Source organism: Pyrus communis, chromosome 10, assembly GCF_041283825.1.
Source record: "Pyrus communis isolate YQ-2024b chromosome 10, ASM4128382v1, whole genome shotgun sequence".
Classification (NCBI taxonomy): domain Eukaryota; kingdom Viridiplantae; phylum Streptophyta; class Magnoliopsida; order Rosales; family Rosaceae; genus Pyrus; species Pyrus communis.
In genome coordinates this window covers 16,278,827-16,300,105 of record NC_142574.1, presented here as the reverse complement: position 1 = coordinate 16,300,105, position 21,279 = coordinate 16,278,827, and the positions used below count along the sequence as shown (strand labels likewise).

General features: G+C 37.1%; 2 pseudogenes; both read right to left on the bottom strand.

Moving 5' to 3' along the window:
• Positions 1 to 5,729: 5,729 nt before the first annotated feature.
• On the bottom strand, positions 5,730 to 6,443 carry LOC137727485 (agamous-like MADS-box protein AGL62 pseudogene; annotated as a pseudogene).
• Positions 6,444 to 9,224: 2,781 nt separating this feature from the next.
• Positions 9,225 to 9,991, bottom strand: LOC137727688 (agamous-like MADS-box protein AGL62 pseudogene; annotated as a pseudogene).
• Between the last annotated feature and the right edge of the window lie 11,288 nt (positions 9,992 to 21,279).

Genomic DNA, 21,279 nt, shown 5'->3' with positions numbered 1-21,279 from the left:
AAAAGAGGTATTAGGAGAGTCCAAGGGTTTTGCTCCACACCAAAAGGAATCTTGGTGGTGGAATGAGGAGGTATAAAGAAAGGTGAAGGCTAAGAAGGAATGTTGTAAAGCCTTATACAAGGATAGGACCGATGAAAATGGTGAAAATTATAAAATAGCGAAGCAGGAAGCGAAGAAAGCTGTGAGAGAAGCTAAGCTAGCGGCTTATGACGATATATAAGCGACTAGATACCAAAGAAGGAGAGTTGGATATCTACAAACTAGCTAAAGCAAGGAAAAAGAAGACAAGGGACCTAAACCAAGTGAGATGCATCAAGGATGAGGATGGAAAGGTTCTTGCTACGGAGAACGTGGTCAAAGACAGATGGAAAGGTTATTTTCATAATCTTTTCAATGAAGGACATGAAAGTAGTACTTCTTTAGGGGAGCTGAGTAACTCAGAAGAGTGTAGAAACTATTCATTTTACCGCCAAATCAGGAAGGAAGATGTGGTTGTAGCTTTGAAAAAGATGAAGCATAGAAAAGTAGTGGGCCTAGATGATATACCAATCGAAGTGTGGAAAGTCTTAGGAGAGACGGGTATAACATAGCTCACAGACTATTTCAATAGGATTTTGAAAACGAAGAAGATGTCAAATGAGTGGTGAAAGAGCACTTTGGTGCTTATCTACAAGAATAAGGGCGACGTACAAAATGGCATGAACTATAGGGGTATTAAGCTAATGATTCATACAATGAAGCTTTGGGAGAGAGTCATTGAGCATAGTTTGAGGCAAGAGACACGGGTTTCGGACAACCAATTCAGGTTCATGCCAAGGCGCTCAACCATGGAGGCAATCTATCTCTTACGAAGATTGATGGAAAGATATAGAGATAGGAGAAAAGATTTACACATGGTTTTTATAGATTTGGAAAAAGCGTATGATAAGGTCCCAAGAAACATTTTTTGGAGGATTTTAGAGAAGAAAGGAGTACGAGTAGCATATATCTAAGCTATAAAGGATATGTATGATGGAGCAAAGACTGTCGTAAGAACTCATGAAGGACAAACCGAAAGCTTCCCCATAACTGTAGGGTTACATCAAGGCCAATGTTTTAAAAGACGCGCCCCGAGGTGCGCCTAGACGGCTTTGGAGGTGGGGCGGGAGTGATAACGCCTCTGCCCAGTGGGAGTGGACGAAAACTCATCGAGGCGTTGTCGAGGCGAGACTAGGTGGCTAAGGCGCGCCTAAAGGCGGTTGGCGGGTGTTCCCAGATCCATCCGCGATCCAAAATCGAAGCCAACTGCTCTGTTTTCAAGCTCTGCCATTTGGGTTCAGGGTTGCAGGCTGTGCGGCGTCTTCATGAGGAAGACGACCGCGAAGAAGAAGAGGGATTTTTTTTTTTTTATTTTAAAGACTTGGTCCAAAACGACATCATTTTGGCCAAGTCTTTAATTGTTTTTAAATGACTTGGCCCAAAACGACGTTGTTTTGGCCAAGTCTGTTTTTCTTTTATTTTTAAAACCCCAAGAGTCTCTGTTTCGTCCATTTTTCTCAACTGTTTCCTCTGTTTTTTTTCAGCAATCCTCTAATACATGGAGTGTGGTTTCACTTCCCAAATGAAAGAAATTAGTGGGGTGCAAATGGGTGTTCAATATTAAACATAAGGCAAATGGAACCATTGATAGGTATAAGGTAAGGCAAGTGGCCAAAGGTTTTACCCAAACCTTTGGGGTTAATTATCAGGAGACGTTTGCTCCCGTTTCAAAAGTGAATACCATTAGAGTTTTATTATCTTTTGCTACAAACTATGACTGGCCTCTAAGACAGTTTGATGTTAAAATGCCTTTCTACATGGAGATTTAGAGGAAGAGGTGTACATGGATATTCTACCAAGTTATGGTGATGCAAACACGAATGGGAAAATGTGTAGACTTCAGAAGACATTGTATCGTCTTAAACAGTCACCCAAAGCATAGTTTGGGTAGTTCACCCAGGCAATGAAGAGGTATGGGTATCGACAGGGAAATTCAGACCATACGAAGTTTATCAAACACAAGGATGGCAAGGTAACTTTACTTATCATATATGTAGATGATGTGATTATAACAGGTGATGATACAATGGAAATTGAATGTCTACAAAGGTACTTGTCTTCTAAGTTTGAGATGAAAGATCTTGGGGGACTTAAATACTTCCTAGGAGTTAAAGTGGCTAGATCTCAAGAAGGAATATACTTATCTCAACGAAAGTATGTATTGGATCCTTTATCTGAAACTGGTATTCTAAGGTGTAAACCAATGGATACACCTATTGTGCAGAATCATCATCTAACAATTTATCAGGATTAAGTCCTAGTGAATAGGGAAAGGTATCAAAGGTTGGTAGGGCGGTTGATTTATTTATCGCTTACAAGGCCAAATATTGCTTACACAATAAGTATGGTGAGTCAATTCATGCATACTCCTAGTGAGGATCATATGGCAGTAGTAATGCAGATTCTGAATTACTTAAAATGAGCTCTAGGAAAAAGGTTGATGTACAGAAACCATGGGCATATGGAGGTGAAAGGATATACCGATGCAGATTGGGCTGGAAATATTACTGATTGGCAATCTACGTCGGGATACTTTACGTTTACAGCTGGTAATCTTATGATATAGAGAAGTAAGAAGCAAAATGTGGTGACAAGGTCTTCGCCCAAGGCTGAGCACAAAGGAATGGCACATGGTATTTATGATCTTCTATAGCTTCAGATTCTACTCACTGAGATAGGGTATAAACCAAAAGGGCCTATGTTGTTGTACAGTGATAATCAAGTAGCACAGGAGATAGCTAACAATACAGTTCAACATGATAGGACCAAACATGTTGAGGTGGATAGACATTTCATCAAAGAAATTTTGGATGTTAAGTTGGTAGACACTCCGTTCGTGAAGACCAAAGAATAGTTGATAGATATTCTAACTCATGCAGTTTCTGCTACAAGATTTCAAGACTCCCTCAACAAGTTAGGCCTAGGTGATATCTATGCACTAATTTGAGGGAGAGTGTTGGTGTGAGTCAAATAATTGAATAGGAATGTAATTGTGTTTCCTAATTTGGGTATGACTCTTCTTTTATAATGTCTTTAATCCTTATAGTACAAGGATTGAGTATTTATATATGTGTTGCCTCCTATGAGAGAAGAATAATAAGAAATATTGAAACCCTAAAGCTAGTTTTATCTCCAATGGGTCCAACAGCAGTAGCGAGGAAATTCCCCATGTGATCTGATAGGATTTTTTCCACCTGCAAAAGTAGGGACTTGCAAGAGTACAAGGTAATCGTAGTATAGATAACTCTAGCAAGGTCGTTCTCCACAGGGATTGAATGAATAATTTATGTTAAACCAAATTTTAATTAATTATTTAAAGTGAATTTGAAAAAATGTGATTTTATGACCTAAATATTAAAAACAAATTTAATTAAAAAAAATTTTAATAAATTGACAAAGTAAATAAAACAAAAGAAAATAGTTTGAAAATCTGTTTGAGCACTAGGGTTCTATCATCACCTAACAATCCTATGCAGTTCTTCCAATTCGTTATGAATTACTCGTGCATATTTTGAAGGTTAGGTTTTCCTATTATATGCCCTACTTGGAACCTTCAACATAAAACGTATATCTAACATGCAACTCGTCCGTGGTGTCCAAATCAAATGTGAACATGCAAGACTAATTAAGTTTTGTGAAAACCTTTTGAAAAACCATATAACCCTTAAGACGTATTGTCCATTCTAAGAAGTTACACATATAAACCACAAGAAGCCAACGGCAATTTCAAGGGCAGCTCTTCGCCAAAATTGCATCAAATTACTTTTCTAAATATCCTAACGGTGGCCAATCATCAAGACAATTAGATAGTTTAAACCAGTGATTAATAATTCAAAACTTGCATGCATAATATCATAAACAAATTGAAAAGAAACTACATATTCTTGCTAAGGCTCGTGGCCTCGCCCTAGCAAACGAAAATTAGTCACGAACAATCATAAAACAAAATATTATGAAGAACATGGATAGAAAACACCTTGAAAATAAACTTGAACCGTCAAAAACTCTCTATGTAGTGCATTATCCCTGAAGTAATGCGTTCCTTTAAAGTAGTGTGTTCCCTCCTCTCTAAAACCCTAACGGCTAATAAGCCTTATTTATACTACTACTACAAAATAAAATCCTTACTAGAAAAGGTCTTCTAAAAACTAGGAAACATAATAACTTAAAAGAAATTAGGAAACATAATCCTAATCAAATATGGGAAATCTACCCAGCCACAAATCAATCACGTTTTTGGACTTTCAGGGCTCTAAGACAGGCCCAAAATGACTAAAATTAAAGCTTGAGATGTCCCGAATATAATTGTAGAAGACTTCGAACCCAAAAGACATCATCTTGGACGCTAAAAAGCCCAAATAAACCCAAAACATCACTTTGACATCACCGCACACTGCTCTTTATTTCATTTCCATAAATAAACCGCATTTCCATAAATAAACCGCTTGGTATAAAATTCTAAAACTTTGATATGAACAAGTTGAAAGACACACGAACATCCTTCAACTAGAATTATTCCAAAATTCGTTCATTTGACCATATTTTACTCCAAAGGAAGTCGAATGTCCTACATTGAAAATATAATTCAAAGTATCAAACTTCTACCAAAATAATTACCAAATCATACTAAAAATAGGGTAAAATATATAATATGAAATTGACTCATCATGTTCCCAAAGAACTACACCAAAACCACCCCGTAGTCCTTGTTGAATCCACATCAAGTTTTCTCCACTTTTGTGAGACATGATTTGTCATCCTCACAGCAGATTTATGCTATTTTTAGAACTCATGCAGCCAACCCTCAGCTCGAAATACCACCTCCTGCGGCGGCAAGAAAATACCATTCCATAAAGCATCATTTCTATTCTTCCACAGTGTCCACAAAGTCGCCAATCATAGTTCAAAATCCGAGGATAGAAATTGCATAGCAATTTGTAATAACCATTGCATTAGGTGCTGCATGATGCCACCATCAACCCTTAGTCCCAGACTACCAAACCAGACCGCCTTCACCATACTACAATCCCTTAGCACATGTTCTGTCGACTTGCCATGTGAACCACAAAACCCATGAATCTTCCACAACAACTTTCCTCTTTGCGAGATTTGATCTTGTGGGAAGAGAGTCCAAACACGCACGCCATGCACAAATTTTACCTTCCCGGGAGCACAGGCATTCCACAATTTTTTCCATAGCTTTTCCCCTCCAATACTAGTCGAAGAAGAAGTATTTGCGCCATCCCCAGCTGAAAAATTGTTACATTGATCATGCGCTTACTAAACTGTAACAAACTTGTTTCTTTTTCATTAATTAAGGGCTTCAACGACAATCAATATTTAGATAAACAATGTCCATGATAAGAGAAAATCCATTAATATAATATTGAACATTTACAATTACAAACCATAACTGCATGTTGGGCTCCACTCATGCATTCCGGATTCGAAATTCCTCATTCGCTAAATTATTGTAAATAGTTCGAATCCTCCTCTATTCATAATAAATTAAAATAAAATAAAAAACAATCAAACCATAACTGAAAGAGAGAAGAACAAGTAATTAATATAATGATAATAATAATTTGTAGCGAGGTGCTAGCTAGCTTGCATTTAACTCCCTTCAAAAGAAATTAAACAACAACAAAAATTCAGAAAAGACCATGCCCAGCATAACCGAAACTATATGCAGATCCATGTTGATTTGTCGGTTTAATTTTGCTTTCGAAACAACGAAGATCGTCACCTTGAACAACACCATTAATGTTCATCATGAAAAATGGTGATGATGATGAAGAACAATTAGCAACAGCAGCAGCGCTAGACTCCATCAAAATCCCATTGGCTTGTTTAGTCATATTTTTCTTGAGCTCCTCCAATGAAGCCTTCAATATCTGAAGCTCATGAAACCCTAGTTCCTCCACAGGCCTTTCCCACCAACACTGCTTTTCACTAGCTTTGCTTATTTTATCAAATGCTTCTCCACATTTTTTCTCAGCCTCCAACTGGTTCATAACCTGGGTCAGCTGCATGTTAAGCTCATGGACACTAGCATTCCTGTGAACCTCAACAAGCTGTTGAGTAGAACCTGTGGACCCTGCTTGGAAATTAGGGTAAGGGTTTCGAGCAAGGAAGCGGTCGACGATGGAATCAACCTCTGGGTGGCCAAAGGAGAAGGGCTTGTTTGCAGGAGAGAAGACTATGATTGCAATCTCAACCCCACAAAGTGTGCATAGTTCACTGGCCTTCTTGAAGAGCCCTGAACGACGTTTTGAGAATGTGACTTGTAAATTATTTCTCTTTGGTATTTTGGCAATGGCAATCTTTTGGCGACCTTGGCTAGGTTTCTTGATCTTCATCACCATATCTGGAGGATGATAAAAGAGTCAAGAAGATAATTAGATGATGATTACCTAATGTTTGCTTGGTTTTCTTGTGCAAAGACGGGAGGGACAAGACATGTATTTATAGGGTTATTTACTCATTATTTCTATTAAATAGCACTTATGTTGGGCGTATTGTTGTATTGTCCAATGAGCTCTTAATGCAATATTAACATTAGTACCGTAAAATTATTGATTCAATATCTTTTTGGAAGTTATGAATCTCTACTCACTTAATGCACAGTTACTATGAAACTGATGATAACCTATTGCTCATTGACATATACTAAAAAAATCATTGACATAATATAGAAAACTATATGACTTTTGGTAAGTCAGCGTGAACCACATCCATGAGTAAATAATAAATAATTCTTCCTAAATAAAATAATAAATAATCATTTACATTTACAAAATGAAAATAACATTTTCTATTAGGGTAACCGCAAAACGTCACCTGATAAAACTGCTTTATGAGAAATGGTATATGACTCTTTCGAAGTGCAAATAATAGCTCGCTTCATTTTCCAGTTTTACTTCTAAAAAACTCAAAGAACTACACAAATAAGATGAACAGAGTAGCGATCGATATCCAATTTATTATACGGGATATTGACAAGTAAAATATGCCCTCTAAGTAGGTATCATGGTAGATATATGGAAAAGGAAAACCTGCCCAATTTACAAGATAGAACAAATACAGAGGATTTGTGCCCAAAGTAGGTATTAGTGTATGGATATGGGAGGGCAAATCAACCCACACATATATAGTTTGTTGCTCTATATAAGAGGCATCCTTTCATGTCACAATTTAACCACGTAACAATTGTCCATATCAGATGAAAAGTAAACTTTTTGAGCACATCTAGTTAGTGTTTATTAAACTGTGACATCACTAGGTCTAAAACTTAGTTGCAAAAGAAAATCTCTCCCTATGTAGATATTAGGGTAGGGTTGAAAGGTAAATTCAGCCACACTCTGTTCAATCATAGATTGAGAGATATCTAGCATCATATTTCTGGATTATGAATACGACTCGTACAAGACTATCAATAATCTATATTAACAGTTTGATGATCTCATAACAAGTGATGAGTGTTTGGAAAAAAAAAAAAATTTGCTTATAATATTACAGTCATGCAACTTAACCCAATCGCGTTATGCTAACATTCATATATAACGAGTAATTCTCATGCAAAATAAGTAATATTTTCATGCGAAATATTATATTGTAAGGCTGTAATTAAATTTAGATAATGAATTGAAAAAGTTCTTCCTATGCATGGGCCAAATTCAGTTCAACTTCAAACTTTCTAGCAACAGATTACTTGGGATGTACTATATCATAATCCGGCAATCTAGCCCGACCTCATCCCAATTCTACTCCAAAAGAATACGTAATGTTCCCTTTGTACAATATATATGGCATATTTTCGAGACTAATTTGTGTCACACATTGAAACTAGTCTCTACTTGTTAACTCTTTACATCCATCATTTGATATCATAACATGTCAGATTATTTTCTTACATAATACATCATAGATAATCTAATGGATGATATAACAATATTTCATTTGTGCGAAATTAATGATGTGAAGAATGTGATGAATGTACACAAATAATTGAAATATTTGTCAATCATTCGGTATCCAAGATTTTGGAACTTATATATATTGGTTGACTAGTAAAGCATTATTCCTCCAAAGAATATTGAACCCGATATAATTAGTTGCACACTCTGAGAGAGTGTGCTTACTCCAAATTTCCTGGCAACTGGAACAGGTACTAGGTACTCTTAGTAGACAAAATTATATATGAGTACTTTGCATTTTTTTACTTTCAATCAAACGATTGCATTTTTAACTGGAATAGATATAGGTACTCTTGGTACATCTACTGAAAGCTCTATTTTGCTTCTTTCTAGGTCTTGAATGTAAAAGGTATTTGGGGAGAGCTTAATCAAACATGCGAAAAACAATTGGATTGCTTTAAAACTAATCAAATGAGTATAAGAAAAGCGATTACAAAGAAAAAACTGATGAAAAGAAATCTATGTATATATATTAGAGCGAAGTCTAGCAGAACAATCCTTTAAGTCACGAAAATCAAAACTACAGAGGCTTGAAAATGGGTAAGAACGCAAAAAAACCAATACAGGCTTGATATGATTGGTATACATAGTCTTTCGTTAATGCGCATAGGCTTCTTTATATAGGAGTAAGAAACCCTAACTTGAGCGACAATCTATCTCCGTGTGTAACTAGCTAAAATTGTAAGATCAAGCTATTATGGCTAAAATTCCAATTCTGACTACTTGCCTGTTTAACTCATATCAATGGATACTGTACTTTTCTTAGTTCATATAGAAATATCCCATCAAACCCTATCATATCAGGTCTTATTTGATAAATTTAATAAAAAACCACAATTTGGCCTATGACCAAATTAGTGCAAAATCTGCAGATTTGAATACAGACAGAATGTTAAACTGAATATCCATATCGCATGACCAAATTGAGTCCACCAGAAATATTCAAATCAATCTAACAATTTTATTTGTGACCACCAAAACGGCCTTATTTTAATTACAACATCAGTCTTAATAAAAATTCTTATAGTTCATCCGTGAAATTTTGAACCAAACAAACGAACACAACACATATGGGTCATACCCATATACCAAACAAACAAACAAAAACAACACATATGGGTCATACCCATATACCAAACAAACAACAGAAAATAAACACAATAACAAGCAGCACACAATAAATAACACACACTGCAGAGAGAAATAGTCTGTATCGCAGTGCCTAACGAGCAACATAATCATCACGCCTTCAGAAAAAGCGTCCATAAGCTGGGTGGTTCCATCCATCGAGATGGGGAAGAGGATGGGGGGGCATAACATGATGATTCCCGTTGAACCCAACATTTGGAATCACAGGCTGGTGACTTGAGCTTCCCACAAAATACTGGCTGCTAGGGTTTGTCGTGTTCAGGATCAAAACCCTATCAGCCTGTTTCGACACGTTCTTCTTCAGATCCTCAAGGGAACTCTTCAGCTGGTCCAACTGTGGCATCTCCATCTCATCCACCGGACCCTCCCACCAGCACTGAGCCTGGCTCACCCTCTTCATCTGGTTCAGCTGATCACCGCGCTTCTTCTCCACCTCCAGTTGGTTCATGACCTGGGTCAACTCGGTATTGAGCTCGCGCACAGTAGCATTACGGTGAGCCTCAATGAGCTGCATAGTGCCAGAGGTTGGGTGAAGCTGGTGATTAGATGGGTTTCGGGAGAGGAATCGGTCTATGACCGCCTCTACGCTCGGGTGGCCAAAGGAAAAGACCTTTCTGCCGGGCGAGAAGACGATGATGCCCACCTCAGCACCACAGAGAGTGCAAAGTTCACTGGCCTTCTTGAAAAGGCCAGACCTTCGCTTCGAGAAGGTCACTTGGAGATTGCTCTCATTGGCCATCTTGACCATCTCCACCTTTTGCCTTCCCTTGCTCTTCCTCGCCATGGCTAAATCCTAAACAAAAAAATCTCTGATGATGATTAGAAACTAATCACCAGATCAAAGGAGTGGAGAGAGTGGAAGAAATGGTATTGTATTTTGTGAGATTTAGGGAGGGGAGGAGGGGGTATATATTGGCCTTTCTAGATAGAAATTCACTCTAATTTTTCGGTAAAAAATCATGTTTCTGGATTTTTCTTAGTGAACCACAATATGTGTCATATGTGTACTGTCAATTTCCAATTTAGTATACCTCATCTGTAACCTTATGTCATTTAAAATTGCATTTGGTCTAATAAGGTAGTCATCTAATTGCATTACATGGAAATTTTTATGGTTAGAGATGTCCCAAATTATCCTTTGCTGTCCATATTTTACACCTTTGAATGTAGTTACTAATATACTAGTTTGGGATTATTTAGAATCTTTTCCTCTTGGCATACATGGTTTAGACTTCATGATTTTTAACCGCTCTTGAATACGTACATGCACATGAGAAAGGTGATAAGAATTCGCCAGAGTGAGTTTTATTATGCTAAACTGTCAAATATCTGAATCATGGATGAAATATGAACTTATTTTTAACTTTGCGATACATATTGACAATCTAAGAACCCACCAATCCTTATCCCTTTTGCTTTTAATTGTGCTGAGAATGTTATAGGCTGGATTACTTGGAATTTCCAAACATGTAGTATCAGTAATAATGCTAGGGCACCAACAAAATCTGGAAAATGAAACTGTAAATTGCATGCTATAGGGGTGTGCAAGCAACAAATTATTAACATGTAAAGTATACGTACGTACGTAGCCTAGAATGTAGACGTAAATAAAAAATATATAAACAAATTAAGAGAATAATAATATAAACCTTCATCTTATTCTACCAATTATGCGGCTGAGGATGTCTTGAGTTATTTTTGCTTATTTTTTAAGCACGCTAGTTGTTCAGTCCAATTTCTGCTGCATATTTTTAATCAACACACACACATATGTTCTTGTTGTTCACTTAATTTTCTGGTAATTAATAGGTTCAGTAATCACAAATACCATATTATGACCCCTTACGAATAAAAGCAAAAAGAAAACAATTGAACTTAAGGAATATAAAATGGGGTATATATAATATAACGGAGCAAGCTTCGGGTCATGATGAGCAGCTATTGACCTCAAAAGTTGGCTTAACGGCTACTCATGGTCCCAACAACTTCCTAATCCCCTGTATATTTGTTGGTAAATTTATCTTTACTCCCAATTAAGAAGAGAGTAAACAACGTTAAATTACAACCTATTGTCGCTTCTTCCTTCTCCAATTTTCTTCTTTCTTTCCCGTGTCTTCCTCCTTTTTCTTTTGTCCAACCCAATGGTGCGCACCTCATGCTCGACGTAATGCTTCACTCAAAAAGTCTTGGAAGGCAAATTTTGACAATCTGCTAGCCTGGACACAACTTGAAAGATGCAGATGCTAGAGAACACAACAGATACAGATAGATGTCATCACAAACTTTCGGCCAATGTTGATAGATTTTGATAAGTACCCACCTGAAGTTCGACTAAATGGTGCAATTAATGATTTTTTATTCTTTGTTGAAATCAAGATCCCATTATTATAAAATCCTGGTTCCTCCAGATATATCGATAGCCAGTTTCTAGATCAATTATGCATGTCAATATGCTTCTATATATCACGTTCCCAGGTTTTCTGAATTAGAAGTTAATGAATTATATGGGCATCGGAAAAAGGACGAAAAACAAGAAAACGATGGTAAAAGCTAGTTCTATATAATTCATTTCCCAAAATAAGTGGTATCCTCAATATATATTCAAGTATATTTTTGTATATAACCGATACATGCAAACATACATAATTACTGTAGGGAGTAAATTATGTTTAACCGATACATACAGTTATAGTATCCAAATTTATGCATGAAGATTAAAGTTTTTGAAGAGATCGTCATTTGGATCTTGCTATTATTAGAAAAGACAAGTTCACATATTTACATAGAAAAGTGCATCGGTTTGGATATTTATAGATTTGTACTAAATCGGCACCATGCTTCAAGATCTTTTTCCATGGCAATGGCTTTTCATATAAAGGGTATGTCAAAAAGGAAGAATTGAACACGGGACTTCAGGGGTAAAAAATGTTCTAAACCGCTTAGTTAGAAGCTTCATGCTTTTCATAAAATGAGGTCAGTATTAAGATAGCACAAAAGTTCAGAACTGAATGAGTAGGTAATTACGTGCAATTTGAGGACATAGTCATAAATTGAAACTTATTATATACAACTTAAACTTGAATTGAACTTTATTAATCCCAAAACATTGATCTTTAACATCTTCGATCAAAGGCAAGTCATATTTCAAGGATTCCCTTTCATATTAGTGATCCACTTGGTTGGACATAACACACTTGCTCGAAGTCGAAGGGTTAGGTCTAGGGATATAGTAACTCGAGATTATTTCAGTACTGTTGTTAGACCAGTTGCGGCTAGCTAGATCTAGGAGGTCAACCCGAGAGTTAAATTGCTTAAATCAAAGGAGGAAGAGAAAAATAGGAAAATGTCATTTCATGCATGTTCTAACATCGGCCACACGATGAAGACATTGTGGATCTCATTCGTATTCAAGTTTTGTAAAAAGTATTAGATGTGGCCTTTCATACCTTAATAAGGAGAGTGAAATGCAGTGCTTCTTTCAGAAGGAGGGAGACGTTGTATCCTACAAGACGGACTCCATAGCAAACTACAAGCACCAGTGTGGGGTAAATCGTCTTAAGGTCAAAGTCTCGGCTCAATTTGAGGTTCTTCTAATCCCATCTTTATTTGTGTGCGTGATTATATTTAATATTCTAAATTTCGCTTTATTCATATAGCAATATAACATCTACTACATCCAACAATACGTACCTCAACTTGTTGGAAAAGGTGTAAGGAGAGGTCGTCCAGCTACCAACTTGTTCAAGAAAATCTCTTAACATAGGAAAATGTTTCCATAGCCTGGTGAAGGCGGGGTCTCCCCACCCAAGAATGATTTCGAGCTTCGACAAATTTGGTGCTTTCATAGAAATGCTAAACCTCAAATAACCATCGAAATGAAAAGATTGTGAATTTGGGGCATGGATTGTGACATCCACAGTCACCGGATTCATACAAATAAATGCATCTCAAATGTGGAGTATGGATGTTCAGATAGTTTAAGTTGTCGCCAAGGATGAAGCCAAAGATTTGCATGGATGGGAGCATTGTTAAACAACAAAATCAAAAAAATAAAAAATAAAAAATAAATAAATAAAAACTAAAGAATTTACTAAACAAAATTCTTATATATTAATCCATAAAAAATTTCATACAACGTATCACATTTTCATGTTTTAAAAGCGTTGCATGACAACATCATTACCAATACTATTAAATTTTTCTCTATATAAAAAAATCATGGGATCATTCATCCATTGATCTCCATCCGATTTTTTAATCGATTTTTCAAAAATTTCATGGCTGAAAATGCTATGTCAACGTTCGCAGTTGCAACTGGAAGAGTTAATGCTAATGTCACGAGCAAGTAAATTAATTATCCATGCCACCTTGCTAATGCGACAAGCAAGTACATTGTTTTATGTACCAGAAAACCTGAGTGGGGGCATTCGCCCCCTTTAAGCCTAAGATGGCTCTGTCCATGGTTGTCGCTGCACACAACTCTCAACATTGCCGGGGAATAATTATTATGTCCATATTTGGGCCCAATATTACATTATCAGTTGTACAATTGAGATCGTTGGATGAACTAATTGGTTAATAGAATTTTAATATGCTTTCTAGATACTACTATTGAGTTATCGTAGTAATTATCTTGTAGAAATATTGAAATGAGCTGGCTGATGAGGGGCACGTTCCAGTTGGATTATCTTGTGGAGGAATAAAGTTCCAGTTGGATTATTTTGGGGCACGTGCTCCTGCTTTATCAAGAAAGTCTGGCATATGGTGTTTGAAATGCAAATGTTAGTAGCAAAACTGTCCGCGCGGTTCTATGGTGGTGTGGTGTTGCGTCTTACTCTTGGACAACACTATCTACAATAAGGAATAATGTTAATGTTGAATTTAATTCATCACCAATGCCTTGAACTTGTAGGATCTAAATTTATATAAAAATAAAATAAAATAAGAAACTAATAGCTATTAATTTACATTCATTAACAAAAATGAAATCATAGACCCTAAAACTTTTATCATGGAGAAAAATATTAACATTGGAAAAAGGAAAAGAAAGGAATTTTGAAAAGCAAACTGAGAGTTCGGATTATATTGAATGGAAACCATGGACAGCAACCAAAGGAAAAATGAAGAATAACAATTGAAAAAAATATATATATAATAATCAATCAAACCATAACCGAAAAAGCTATCTAGTTTTTAATAGTACAATTATGAAGCAATTCTTATGGATTTCGATCATCTTCTGAGCTAATGGAGAGGATTCTCCTGATCAATCATCATGGTTGTTGGATTTTTATCCAACGGCTGCAATTATTATAACTTTAAAAGGGACACTCCTGTTTGTAGCCATTGGATAAAAATCCAACGATCCACGATAATTGGTCATGAGGATCCTCTCCATTAGCTCAAGAGAGGATCCAAATCCAATTCTTATAAGATGAGTCAGTCAAACTTACAAAGCAGTGAGGAGTGTGCAATCTCGGTATCAATTTGCTAAACCAGGATCATCTACACAAATGACAACATTTTAATCCTTCAAACTGCTCCTAAAAAAAGTAAATTAGATGAGGGAATCTATACCTTAAGACAACGGAAAACATAGATTAAAATTCGAAAGTGTCAAACTTTACAATTTTCTCCAAAAGCATATATCACTAAAAAATAGTATCAATTTTTCGCATTAATCAGAGACTATACAATATTATTTCATATTTCCAATGAATTTTAAACACTGAAATTGTCACACTTAGACGTTCTTTTACTCAAAATGTATTGAAGAAGCACTTGTCAAATGTTTGACAAATTTTGACAATTCGAACAAAATCTGCATAATGGATTGATCACAATCCTCAAGACCAACACTTGAAAAATGCAGATAAATTCACTAAAAACATTCTTATAAATTCACTAAATTCATAAGAAAAAATTAATCTAAAATTTATAACAAAAACAAATAATAAGCTGACAACAACGCTAAATAGTAATGTTAGGCTCCCTGTCTCCATCAACAACTTTAATATGCCACACGAAATTCATAGTTAGGTTGTAGATGTTTGTGATCACATTGTCCAACAATATACAAAATTTATTAAAGCAATGGGATATCCAAGTTTTCAGACCAAGAAATCAACACTGAGTTAGGATCAACAACACCAAGAGATGCAACACAGAAACAATAAACCTAAAAGTCACACGAAAAACAAATTATGACAGAACAGAATCTCAGACAATAACATTACACAAAAATTGGACCCTAAAATTAAAAAAAAAAAAAAAAAATATTGAACCATAAAAACATCAAACCCAAACATGTTTATTAATCAGTGCGAATCTTGTTGCATAACAGAAAACCAAAGCTTTTTTTTTTTTCCATAAAGATACAAACTCTTGTCATCCATGGGAGACCAAAGCTGGACCCAAAAGAAAAACTCTCACAGGAAAACAACCATACTCCCAAAATGACCACCTCACAACATAATATTTTGCTTTGACTTTTCCATCAACCAAACAAAGCTTATTACATTTTCATTCACTTTACCATCAAGCATACAAACCAAAGATTTCTCAAACATAAAAGGAAAAAAGCAAAATTCCTATTGAAAGCAAAGCATTAAAAAATGCAATACACAATCGAAACATCGAAAGACCATAACTGATCAAAACAATGGAATTCCGAAAAAGACAACCCCAAAACAAGCACACCCTTGTTTTTGCCCAGCACAGAGGTCAATCTTTGTCCACACACTGTGTATACCCCTCAACAAATCAAAACTCCTCAATGCAATTGATCACCAACTGAATCAGTGCTCATTGTCTCTTAGACACAACGAAAGCATAACCATATTGCCCAATAATATATAAAGTTGGCTAAACTAATAGGATTTCAAAATTTTGAGACAAAGAGATTATACCTTAGTCAATACCAGAAATGTTCATAGCTAGAACACATAAATGATGAGCCTAAAAATCATAACCTAAACAAATGATAAGATAACAATAATCTCACACTCCGTTCCCCGTGTTAGAAGGACAACAAGATGGTCACTTGCTGGCCGACACTCGAGGGTGATGCAAGCCATTTCATGAATGCATATGCCGAGAACATGTGAAATATGCATAAAAATTTCGCGCGTAACTATGGAATGTAATATTCAAATACAAACCCTACAAAATAATATAATAATCAATTGCCAACAAAATAATAGTGATAATGCATGACATGTTCGGAGTATACTACTAATTCATAATACAAGTGGAAGGTATAATAGAAGGTGTCATTACAAGAGATGTCCAACGCAGAGAGGATGACACAAGTTCACTGATATGGTAATGCCTCGTCACTCGGATCATATGCCTCGTTCCTAGGTCCTGAGGGGGCGCAAAACAAAACATGAGTGAACCAAGTATATATATAAGTAATACTAAAACAGTTATTCATTAACGTACTAACCCTCAGTTTATGAAAACTCATTTAGCATAATAAGTAATAGGTTTTCCGAAAACCCTAGCATGCCATAAAACCTTCGTAAAACATATATCATATAGTGTGCTTAGTAGTGGTATCACAATCACCCGTAGGCACTACATCTCCCAGTCGAAGGCACTACATCGTCAAGCTGAAGCCATATATAAATATCCTCCGCCCGAAGGCACTACATCACCCAGCCGAAGCCATATATAAATCTCTTCCGCCCGAAGGCACTACATCGCTAGGCCGAAGCCATATATAAACATCATTCGCCCGTAGGCACATAGTATGAATAACCACTAAGTAAGCACATAAAATCATGAACATAATATTTCCAAAATATATCTCATCGGAGCTTAATAGCTCAAAAATCATATCATAAATCCATGTTCATAAATATCTCAAAAAACATAAGTTCAATATAGTATGACATAAAGCGTAAATCCAATTTACTGATAAACGTTTTATAAAACGTAGTCATAAAATCATGCTTTTCATGTATGCATTTCTAATAATAAAATCATGCATTTTAGAAAGGGTCTACTCACAGATACTCCATCGTCGAAGAGTCGTGCGAACTACGGTGGACAGAAATGCCACTAACAAATGCACCGAAGCACATAAAGGGACCAATTAATAAAACTATACTAAAACAATTGAATTTGGCAAAACAGACGTCATAAACGAATTCAGGACGTCACAAAACCTAAGGGGGAACCTCGGGTACCCCCACGCCATGAAGCGGCGGCCCAGAAGGCCACGCCCCACTGTACGCACCACCACACACTGCCACGCACCGAGTTAGGTCACCAGAAAGTTGGTCAGAAAAGTCATCGGCGCCGCCGTCACAGTACTTTCGATGGAGGCACGTGTGCTCCATGCGCCGGTCATGGTAAGCGCCCACGTGTAGCCCCATGCGCGGACCCACACGTTGACTGGAATCTGGGAACCGATCAAATCAGGTCAAATCCGGGTCCGATCTGGGTTTGGGTTTGGGCTTGAATTAATGGGCCAAAGGTTCTGGGTTGGGTCAGGTTACATAGATGGGTCTGGAATCGGTTTAAGGGTAACGAGTTGGGTCAACCCAGTTTCAGGTCGTGGGTCAACCCAGTTTCAGGTCGTGGGTCAACAGGAAAATAAGCAAACCTTATAGAGCTCCGTTTGAGCTTATTTCTTCAAACATACAAGCTATGGAAATGAAGCTTAGGATGAGAGGAAGAAGTTCGTACCAATTTCGAGACGTGTCATGGCCGGAGTTGGCCGAAAAATAGCCTAAAATGCATGAATTCTCGCCGAAATCTAGGGAAAGCTCACTCTGAGCTATTTCTACATCCAACAAGCTTAAACAACTTACAACAAGCCTCGATTTAACCTTAAAACACACCCTAAAGGTTTCAAGGATCTTACCAACATTGGAAAAATTACAAAAGTCGTTGGAGCTCGTCGAAAAAGATAATGAATAGACCCCTTCACTGTTAGGGTTCCAGGGTGTTTACCTGAGGTTTCAAGGTCACCACGTCCTGTTAGTGAAGGTTATGGTTGTTGTTGTGGAGCTCGGAGAGGAGAGTGAGAGTTTGCAGAGAAGAAAGAGCTCGGGGAGAGTTAAAAGGGAATGAGAAAAAGTGACGGGGAGAGAGAGAGATAAGAAAATCTGAAAATATGGGTAATCCGGATAGGGAAAGAGATAAGGGGACAAAAATCCCAAGTGGGTCCCCTTGGTTTGCAATTTAAGAACGCATAATACAAAATACAAAATATCCAAAAATGTTCGACGTTTCGAACGTAGAATCTTCGTTACAAAACCAATTTCAAATTCGTTCGCGCCTACACGTTCATGGTGATGAGTACGATAAGAATAAATTAATGAAATTAGGGGACAAGATGGTCAACTCAAGGGCAAAATGATAATTTCATAAGTTTGACAATATGAAAATACAAACAATTAGGGACAGGGTTTCATAATCTACCCTTTTAAGAGAATTTCGTCACCGAAATTTACAACCTCAAGTAAACAAGTACGTATTCTGGCTCCTCATCAGTTCTTCTGTTTCCCACGTCACTTCCTCGATCATTTACAACATCTTTACCAACGGGATGACTTTGTTTCTCAGCATTTTATCCTGTCAGTCGATAATCGCCACTAGTTCCTCAACATAATTTACGTCCTGACTCACTTCTAATGGTTGCAGCTGAATAATATGAAAGGGATATAGTACATACTTCCAAAGCATGGAAACATGAAATACGTCATGTATCTGTGACAACTTTGGTGGCAACTCCAATCTATAAGCAATCACGCCAATCCTCTCTGTGATTCTATAGGGGCCAACATATCAAGGACTCAACTTCCTTTGCTTACCAAAACGAACCACACCCTTCCAAGGTGCCAACTTCAGAAAGACAAAATCACCAATCTCATATTCACGATCCTTGGAATGTCGGTCCGCAATGCTCTTTTGTCGATCTTGTGCCGTCTTCAAATTCCTCTTTATCAATTGGATGTTAGTATTATTGGTGTCAATAATTTATCGCCCCACTAACACCCAATTACCGACCTCAATCCAACACAATGGTGTCCGACACTCAAATGATGCCATGCCAATACTGGAGTGGTAACTGTTATTGTAGGCAAACTCAATCAAAGGAAAATAACTATCCCAACTACCCTTCCACTAGAGAACACACACCATCAACGTGTCCTCCAAAGTCTAAATCATCTTCTAAGATTGACCATTAGTTTTTGGGTGATAGGTAGTGCTGTACAATAGCTGAGTATTCATGGCGTCATGGAATGCTCTCCAAAATTTGGAGGTGAATCTTAGATCTTTATCAAAAACAATGGTGACGGATACAACATGAAGTTTAACAATATTATCAATGAACAACTGTGCTAACTTCTCCAATGTGTAAGCCTATCGAACTGGTAAGAAATGAGCAGTCTTAATAAGTCTATCCACAATCACCCATATACAATCAAACCCTGACCGCATACTCGGCAAACCATACACAAAATCCATGGTGATATCCTCCCACTTCCAAGCTGGTATAAGGAGATTCTGCATTAGCCCTTCAGGTTTCTGTCTGTCCGTTTTCACTTGCTGGCAAATTATACATCTCTTCATATACTCTGTCGCATCTTGTTTCATCCCATACCAGTAATAGAACAGATGAATAGGTGTGATACAATTTTGTACTTACCGAATGCATGACATACATCAAAATATGGGCTTCATCAAGAATTTCCTTTTTCACAACTTCATTGTCCTCAGGCATAAACAACCTATTTCCCATCATCAAGGCTCCATCTTTCTAGATCCTCAAATCTCACCACGAACCATTCTGCACCTATTCGTTTAGGTCTGTACATTGTTGGTCGTGCTCTTGAGCTTCCCGAACCAAAACCACCAAAACAGGCCTAACCTAAAAGTGCGCTAACAATGCTCCCTATGAATTTGGCATCACTGCAACGCTAGTTTCTCGGTGAAAAAACAATAGTGAAACATGGAAAGCTTGAAGGGAGGCAAGTTGTCCATAGGATTTCCGGCTAAATACGTCCGCTACGACATTTGCATGACCAGGATGAAACTCAATAGTGCAATCGTAGTCACTAATGAGTTTCATCCACCTTCTCTGCCTTAAATTCAACTCCTTATGGGTGAAGACATACTTCAAACTCTTATGATCTATAAAGATGCATCACTTCTCACCATATAAGTAATGTTGCCAGATCTTCAAAGCAAAAACTATTGCTCCAAGCTCCAGATCATGAGTAGGGTAATTTCTCTTGTGAGTTTTGAGTTGTCTGGAAGCATAGGCGATGACTTTCCCATACTGCATCAGAACACAACCCAATCTTGACAATGATGCATCACTATAGATTTCAAACTCCCCGCCATTGTCCGGAAGAGAAAAGACGGAGGCATGAGTAAAACGATGTTTAAGCTCCTGAAAATTCCGTTCGCAATTTTCATCCCAATCGAATTTGAACACCTTCCGGGTCAATTTAGTAAGAGGCAAGGTGATTACTGAGAAGTCCTGCACAAAACGTCAGTAATAACCAACCAACCCCAGAAAAGTCCTCAATTCAGTAACATTCCTCGATTGTTCCTACATAGACACTGCAGAAATCTTTTAAGGGTCCACACAAATTCCCTCAGCGGAAACTACATGCCCAAGGAAACTGATCTGGTCCAGCCAAAACTAACACTTACTAAACTTCAAATACAGCTAATGATCATCTCCAACACCAACTTCAAATGTTTCCTATGCTCAGCATTACTCTTGGAGTAGTTCAAGATGTCATCAATAAATACAATCACAAATCGATCAAGATACGGCCTGAAAATGATATTCATCAAATACATAAAAGCTGCAGGTGCATTCGTTAACCTAAAAGGCATGACATGGAATTCATAGTGTCTATACCTAGTGTGAAAAGCAGTATTCGATACATCTTCATCCTTGTTCAGTAGCTGATGATAACTCGAACGAAGATCAATCTTAGAGAATACCTGAGCACCTCTCAATTGATCAAACAAGTCATTAATCCGAGGTAGGGGATAACGATTCTTCACTATCATTCGATTAAGTTGCTTGTAGTCGATGCAGAGT